The following is a 9,125-nucleotide window of genomic DNA, read 5'->3' as shown; positions in this document are numbered from 1 at the left end:
TATTCATCTTCAAAACCTGCAAAACAAAGAACAAATACTAACCAGAACACAAGTGTTAACCTGATTCAGTTTGGACGAGTTAGTAGAAATAACACAAAGTTCAGTTTGGACAGTGAAACTATCACAGTACACTTGTGCTTGTCCAAAACCCGGACAACGACAAGATAAGGGCAACGACGAGACCAAACCTGAGCACCACCGAGGGCTCAATTTTCAGCATATGAGAGCACACGGCTCATGTGTGCTGGGTAGGCCACAGCAAGGCAATGCACAAGCTTAGTCACCAAAGCAAGCCAGGCTTGTGTGTCATTGCAAGAACAGAAGTAGAGTTCATATAAAAGGGGCACAAACCCTAGAACCAGTGCACAGTCGACCAGATAAGATCACCAGGTAAGGGTGAAGCAAGAACAAGCACAGTCCATCCAGTTCTTGCTCAAGAACAGAACCAACACACACAACCACTCAACCACCAGAAATCATGGTGACCTGAGAAGATCATCCAAGATCTGGAGGTGAAGGGCTGTGACACAAACCACAAGTCTGCATCAACAAAACATTTCTTTCTAGGAGCTGGAACAAGGTATACCAAATACCTGGACAGATCCAATGGATCTGATCCATCACATATGCATAAAATAAGCATGGGATGAGCAGATGCTCATATGGGTAGATCATCACTTGGTTTTCACCAAGGAATACTGCCAGTCAAAAGCCACTAAAATAAAAAGCATCTAGGTACAGATCTTATACACAGAAACTAGCACATATGTGCGGATGCACACACTAGCCGGATTAGATGCATAGATAGCACCAGTAGATGGCAAAGATTAGCAACTAAGACTACACAAGAAATCCTAAGCATACAACCATCAGGAAACCCTAGATTTCTTCACAAGCAAGCATATTGGCATTCATATTTATTATGATCCCCAAATATGCAAGCAAAGATGAGTAGCCAACAAGATCCAACCAACCATGTGAGCAACCAGTCAGTAGCAAGGCTACTGAGGTCACAACACACTTAGAACCATCCCAAGGCCAAGCCAAATACAAAGCATCACTATCCAGAAATGGATTCATACTCTAATTGCTTGTAAAAGAATCATGAATAGCAATTTCAGACAAGCAAGTAATTCAATCATCACTGCATAAGCAGTTCATCATAATTTAAGTAATACAAGCATGAATTTATCACAGATCCATGCTAAGCATTGACAGTAGCATACTATTAAGCAACACAGTTTAATCCATAGCCACTAGAGCAAGTCTGGGTAGCTTAGATGAGCAACAGCACAAGTAAGCAACATCATAGTGATGTTTGAGCATCAACATCACAAGATAATTGAATCATTTAGTCACAGTATTAACCGATGAGCTATCATCGATAATTGAATTGATCAAATGGATCAATTATAGCAAGCCAAGTTACACAGAGAGGTTAGCCAACAAGCAAGGAATGATCCAATGGATCATTGGCTTGCATAGGAAGCACATAAGCATTTCTCAAGCACCACTGGCACTCACAAGTATCACTGATGAACCACAGTACACCTAGACAAGTAAGTGTAACATGCCAGTAAGCACAAGCAAGTCCATAATGCAAGTACTGCATGGATAGCAAGTTCATAAGCAAGCACAACAGAGCATAGCCAAATTAGAGCAGGCTACGAGCAACAGTTAAGCAAACAGAGCATGTACAGCAAGCAAGGCAACACTGGCCAGTACCAGAAATTGGTGATTTGGCCATGAGCTTGCAGCAAAGGGAAGCATAGGAGGATTAAGCAACCATGGTAGAGTTCTGTGTGATCACAGGATCACCAGAAAGCAACAGAGCATAAGGAAGAAGAAGCACAGTAGCTTGGAGAGGCGCACAGGTATGGAGAGGAGAAGGAGAAGGAGCAGAGCAACTTACACGCGCCTGGTGGCAGAGGCTATGGCATGGCGAGGCAGTGCTCGCGCGGCCATAGCAGCTGCAAAGCCAGGCAAGGCGCCGGCGTTACGCCGACGAACACCACCACAGCAGCACGTCACAGAGACGACGGCACAGGTACTGCAAGAAGCACCCGCGCCAAGTCGGTCTCGGAGGCGCACACGTCGACGGCGAGGGCGAGAGCTCGTCGGAGATCACCCAATCGCCCAAGGCGATTCTCCACGAGATCCAGAGAGGAGGCGATTCGCCAGGAGAGGAAGCAATCGAGGAAACCACGCGGACAGATCGATAGATCGTCTCGCGGCGGTCCAGATCAGGTAGGTGGCGAGGTCAGGGAAGCACGGCGATGGCCGGAGCACGGCGGCGGCCATGGCGGCGACGCCATCGCCAGGGCGTCGCGAGAGAGATTAGGGTTAGGTCGAGCGAGTGAGAGGGCCGAGTGAGTGAGAGTGCGGTGGGCCGTTCGGCTCCACCAAGCCGCTATGGGGCAAGCCTTAGTGGGCTGTCCCATGGGCCTAAGTTATTGGGCTGGGCCCAATATGGGTCCAGGGGGGTATTTTGGTCTTTTAACATTTAATAAAAGGCCAGAACTTTACCAAATTTTAATAAATCAAATACAACTCTAAAAATCCATTAAAAATTGGATTAATGAATGAAAAATAAATCTTAACAAGAATAAAATATGAAATGGAATTTATGAAACAAATTCAAAATTATGAATTTTAAGAATTTAAATAATAACTTGGAATTTAAAATTATTATTTCCTTGTAATTAAAATTCAAGGAAAAATCTTAAATAAGTTCAAATACTTATTTTCAAACATTTCAAAAGGAAATTCTATTATTCCAAGTCATTTCTTTTGAAAAAGGGTATTTTTCCCAGAAAAATACTATACTCCTTTTTATTCCAAAAACTATAGAGGTAACTCTATAAATTTTCAATTATTTTTGGAATGATTAAGGGAATCACCAAGTAAATAGTTTTACTTTAAATTGTTGTACTTTGTGTGAATTAAAATGGTTTATACTTTTAAATCAACTGTAAATTACCGTCAAAGACATAAATCTTAAATACAACCCTAAATGGCTATAACCCAACGGGGTAAAGGGATTCAACATAAAATAATCCATCCATGATTGCATTATTTGGATTTTATAACATTGTCCTTACCGGACAATGATGCTTCTTACAGAACCCGAGGTCCAGGTTCCATCAACTGCATTGAACTGCACTATCTCGCAGATCCACAGGCAAGTTCACCCTTGCTCATGTCAACTTGAGTATTTTCTACTACTTTAATGCAAAGCTATATACTTATCATTCCTGCATCGCAAATGAAATGTTACTTTCGAACTATGAATATGACTATGTGGATGGCAATGGAACCATGGTGTGTGTTGATATGGTGGAGGTTCCATTGCAATGGGTTATATCACCCTAGGATTAAATTACCAATGCCGTCCAGTGATTCTAGCGCCGTACAAACCGTGTTGACCATGAGATCTATAATGGCTGCGGGGAAGCCAGCCGTATCTTTTCCCTTCGCACGCCAACGGATCGGAGATCCGGTGGGGTGCCGGAGGCACCGCCGCAATAGGTTGGGAAATCCTTTTAAATCCCCATCCATTAGTGATGATAAGCTCTACGATCTATGAGGGATTGTCCGGAGTACACCATGAGTAAAGCCGTATTATCGGGGAAGTCTACTGGAGGTGTACGGTTGGACAAAAGGGTGGGTTTGCGATCGCGGAGAAGGCGGTGTGGGCTTGGATCTTTATACATGGCCTCACACCAAAGGAAGTGTGAACGGGGGCAAGTCCCTGCGGATGGCAAAAAGGGTGAGATCTCTTGTGGGAAAAGTAACGCACCTCTGCAGAGTGTATCACATTGTGGCTGTCACTCCTTGTTCCGGGAAGGGAACTGCGAACGCGACAGGAAAGGAACTCCACGAAGTTCTAGTCAACCTGTGAAGACTGACGGGCATAGTTTTCATAATAAAAGCAACCTTTTGAAGAAATGATTGCAAAACATGCACTGACCGGCGATTTCCTGATCAATGGTCGTAGTTAGTGCATCAAACACCTTTTTATTCTTTTAGAACTTGCTGAGTACCTATGTACTCACTTTCTTTCGACACCCTTGCTAGACTGTGATCCGGAAGTGGAGGCCATCAACGATGGAGCACCGAGAAGGAAGTTACGAGCTGGTCTACGAAGAACTCGATCTTACCGGCGGAGTGGAAGGCGTAGACTATGGGATAGTCTACGGACCATATGACACGGAGGTGGAGGAGTAGTGACATACCCTAGCATCATAGAGCCGAGCAACATAGAACTTACCTAAATAAGTTGTTGAGCTCTTTATATTTGTTATGAGTTGTAATCGTACTTAAGTAGTATCTTAGGGTGTTCTCATAGGACTCGTGAGAATACCAACTTGTTAAGACAATGTTTGTAATAAAGTATGGAGTGTTATGACCTGCAATGTTTCTGTTGTACCACTCTGAGGGATATGGCAAATTGTGAAGAAGTCCCTTCGCAAAGATCATATCAACGACTTGTATACTACAACATGCAGTGGTATGCTGGGTCACCGCATTAGGTCCGTGATATTGTAGCGGGACTTTTGTTTCTTAGTTTTCTTTTCGTTTTTTTGGCTGTGTGCATCCGTAGTGCCATTAGGGTGGTACGTTGTTGCAGAGGCTGGGTGTAATTGGTATCTCTCGATATTAATATATTCCCTTTATCGAAAAAAAATCTACTACCGCCGGGTTCTGGCCGATTTCCTGGTCCCGGAAGTTGACGTAGGCCTGCCTCGGGTTCTTGCTCACATGATTTCCCATGAAATCGTAGAACTTAGCAAGCCAGGTTGTGACCGGCGCACCGCCGCCGTCGCCCTGCCAGCACACGATGTACATGATGATTACAACACGCCGTTCCGGTGCGGGTACGTCGTCGCTGCGGCGGGGACGGTGTCCATGAACCCGCTATGGGGCTCCAGCATGATGAGCACGGAGCCGTTCATCGCAAACCACTAGTGGAGAACGGACCAATTGTCCCGGCCTGTAAGAGGTTTTTGTCTCGGTTGGGCAACCGGGACAACAGAGGCGGGAGAAAAGGCTCAACCTTTTGCCTCGGCCCGCTTACCTCCAGGACATATAGTCCATCACGTGGCCGCCGCGGGATGCGCATGGGTCACCCTCTTTTGTCCCAGCTGATAACACAGACCGGGATAAAAGGTCCTCTACATGGCGCGCGCAGGATATTGCTCCTTTAGGGTTTAGGAAACGTTCGGTAGGGGTGCAGCAACCCCCCTTTTATTTCATTTTTTCATTTCAAAATAATTTTCATATATTTGTACGCTACTACAAGTTGTACACGTTCATGCATTATATATATATCAGATAATTTGTATTATGATCGAGCAAACAAATATTATTTTTTGTCCCTTGCATACATGGAGCTCACGGCTACCGGGACTAGAGCTCGTCGTCTGTTTGAACTATTACACGGGGATCATCAGAAGCGCCTATTTACACTAAACAAGCCCTTATTGTCTATTATTTCTCTCATCAAAAGTTCCGCCAGTTCCTCCGTAATTCCTAGTAGGTGTTCATGTGGTTGGAGCTTCTCCCGCACGTACTCGACCTATATAGGAAAATGAGATCAATATGAATATATCAATCTTGATAACAAAATATTGACGGTAATAAATTAAAATTGTGAATGTATTGCTTACGTCGAATCTACGATCCTTCTTCTCAGTGGTTAACATGCGAGTGGACTCGCAAACGTAGTATCCACATAGATTCGTCCCCTATGGTTGCTGGGCGCACAATAGAGGGGTAAACGTTAGCTCCTCTTTGAAGGTACCACCCTTAACCATCCTCTTGAATCCTCTCCAAACCCTTCCAGGCAAAAAAATGATTGAATGAGAGGATAATTACCTGATATCTCCGAAACAGATCGATATAGCGCGACAATGATTGAAATTACCTCTGGAGAAAGTCCTTTAAGTTGCGGAACCCTTCCAGGCCTCTATTCAATGGATCCCTTAGTTCAACTATTCCCTTATCAAGTTGAATGTCTAGCAGAACCCAGTGAAAACTGCATATGTTTATACATACGTCATGAATTACACTTAACATCGAGTAAGAAAAACTGAATGTGTACAACAGAGTAAGACTCTCACCTATAGTTGTAAGGAAACAATATTGAATCACATAAATGTTGCTCCGTTAAAAACCTTAGCAGGTTTGCCCCCGTATCATCGGGGTTATCCCTTACTGTGTCATGATGTACTTTATCTGGGTCAACAAACCCAATATTGTCTATATGCCTTCTTTTAAATTCATCGATCTTCATTCTGCATAACAGAGTACAAAAGGATATAATTAGTATAATTACATGCAATAAATAGGAACAAATGAATGACAGAAACTTATATGTAGACAATGAATTCAACAACTTACAAGCAATAGCAACTCATGAGAGACTTGTCGAGGGCATCTAAATTGAATAACTGTCAGAGTTCGCAAATCTCAATATGGATATCCTCCCTTCAGAAGTAATATTCTTCTGGGACATTCGCCACGATGTATCTTTTGTCCACCTTGCAGGCACCAAGTACCATTGATGCAAATTCTGCATATGAGTTGGCAGTTCTCCCATCCTCTTATTGCTGACTAAGGGGGCCCGTAGACAAATTTAGGGGCTATATCACCAAAGGGTAGTGCGTTATCTTGAGAACTCAGCAATTCCTCCACATTACAATTCATGTCAGCTGCTAGCTTCGCAGCTGCTTCCATATCCAAACCACCCTGCCGCTGGTACACCAAGGGAACATTTAACACCTTGAGGGGTGGGATCGATTGTTTGGCCTGTTCTCCGAGATGGGAACGTCCTTTCTTTTCCTGTTAGCTCCCGCTTGCTGGGCCTTGTGGGGTGCACTACTTGTACTTGATTTGTTCCCAGCTGCACTTTTAGTTGATGATTTGCTCCCGCTAGAGCTTTTCCTCTTTTTCTTGCTCTGCTCATCAATTTCCTTCGCAAGTGTGCGTGTATAGTCATTCTGCTTCTGGTGTAAGTCATATTGCGATGGTGTGTTAAGAAAACCAAGTCGAGATGGACTAGGTCTGTGGTGGTCATAGTCATGGGGTGGTGGTGACCTGCGACCACTCGGAGGAGGTGATGGTGACCTGCGATGACTCGGAGGAGGTGATGGTGACCTGCGATGACTCGTAGGGGGTACCCAACCTGGAAGCTTGATGTTTTTCTTCTCCCAAAGAATGATGTCACCCAGTACTTCTCCGAGTGTACCCTGACCTTCGGGTCCAGGGATTTCAAGCTCCATTGATTCAAATGACGATACAATTGTATCCACCCCGACATGAGCATAGCCAGCTGGAATCTCATTGCCATGCCATAGTGCCGGCTTACCTTTAAGTCCTAATGAAGGTAAAACAAAATCGGCCGCCACCTTCAGACATAGGTTCCTGAACTCCTGATGGAGATCACAAGGTGTCTGCTCCTTGATTCAATCCACGGGGTAGCTGGGACCGCCATCTATCATCTGTGCACTGTCAGACGGGACCTCCGAGTCGACCACAATGCTTTGCTGCTAAGATGCGCCGACGGTATTATTTAGATGGCGCCCTCCTCTAAGTTTGTCAATCTCCTGCTGCTGCTGGTCAAGTCGGCGTTGGAACTCGGAGAACCGGTCATTCTGCACCTCCTCCTGTCATTGTTTTGCCCTCGCTCGGCTTCTATAAGTCTCCATGTTGTTGGGAAACTCAATCGGCCACGGATAACTAGGGCCAAGGCCTTGTGTTCATCCTCCCTTTTCGGGATTCCCGAGGACCAACGTTAGCAAGTCATTCTCTCTATCAGGAACAAACTTCAATTTCCCCTTTTTAATATCTTCCGTCACTTGAAGCCATCTTTCCCTCGGTATCTTAACCTTGTCACTTTGAACAAGGTTCCCTGTTCGCACGTCATACTCACACCCATGCACAAAACGAGAATTCCGCATCCGGTGAAAGCTGAAGTCACATAGGGAAGGGAGTTTCTTCAGATGGATAAAAGGGAGATATAACACTGTGTGTGATAGGTTATTAGCAGGAGGATTGAGATTGGTATATGGCATTCAGATAGTCCTTCTGAACTGAAATCATGGAAAGACTAGGCTCACCAGGCAGGGAAAGCTAGATATAGCCTCTCTTCCTCCACTTACGGATTCACATACTGGTTGGTATGTTCATCAAGTTCTCGATTACTACTCCAAAGTGCCCACTGACTCCTACAAAATGGTACGCCAAGATATTGCTCATAACGACTGCAAAGGCGTATTTATTAGCCTGCTGTGGGATACTGCCCTAAAGCAGCTGTTCCGGTGATTAGATCAAAATAGAGTTCTTTCTACAAGAGCATCTACAGTTGGTCAGGCGTCCCCAGGAGTGTTTCGATATCAGCAAGCACATTCTAACTATCTATAAATGGCATTTCGAGGTGAGGGATTCTTTCCCTCAAGTCCCAGTTTTCTCGGATGGGTTCTGGAGTGACCCCATTCCGCAGCATCTCAGTCTCTTGTTCATCCCACTTAATTAGGCATGGATTTTTTGTAGCCCCCTCACCCCGTTTTATGGTGATAAACCTTTTCATCTGTATTCTTCTTGTTTTTCTTTGACAAGGCCTTAGCATCTTTTGAGGTCTTGTACTCCACAAATGCATCCCAGTTATGCTCCTGCTTCGCTAGATAGCCTTTGAATTTTGGAGGTTTTTTGTCCGTCTTAGAGCATCTCTAGCAGAGCCCGTAAAAGGGCCAAACCCGAAAATAACCGCCAGTTTACGGGTTGGAGCTGAAAAATGACGCTGATCAGTTACCGTAAACGAGGAAAACCCAAATTTTTTTTGGGCCGAGACCAAAAACCCAAATCGGTCTGTATTTGTAGGGGGCGCTTGAGCGAACCGAACGGTGGATCCATATCTAGGGCACGCTGAAATTTTACCGGATGCAACTGCTCGCTTAAATTAACCCTAACCCTAGCTACCTAATTAACCGGCCGACCGGAGGAGTACCTTGGCGGTTGCGGCGGTGGTGGGTGGCGCGACGGCCGGTGTCGATGGCCGCGGGTGTGGCAGGCGCGGGAGGAGGTGGCACGTGCGTCCGGGCCGGGGAGGTGGTGCGTGCGCGCGG

General features: G+C 45.2%; 1 pseudogene; it reads right to left on the bottom strand.

Annotated features, from left to right (window-relative positions):
- The window catches only part of LOC124648872, a 35,435-nt pseudogene that overhangs the window by 1,706 nt on the left and 24,604 nt on the right, over positions 1–9,125 (bottom strand).

Source organism: Lolium rigidum, chromosome 4 (genome assembly GCF_022539505.1).
Source record: "Lolium rigidum isolate FL_2022 chromosome 4, APGP_CSIRO_Lrig_0.1, whole genome shotgun sequence".
NCBI lineage: Eukaryota > Viridiplantae > Streptophyta > Magnoliopsida > Poales > Poaceae > Lolium > Lolium rigidum.
Note: the sequence above shows the minus strand (reverse complement) of the source record. Positions and strands in the feature narration are given on the sequence as shown.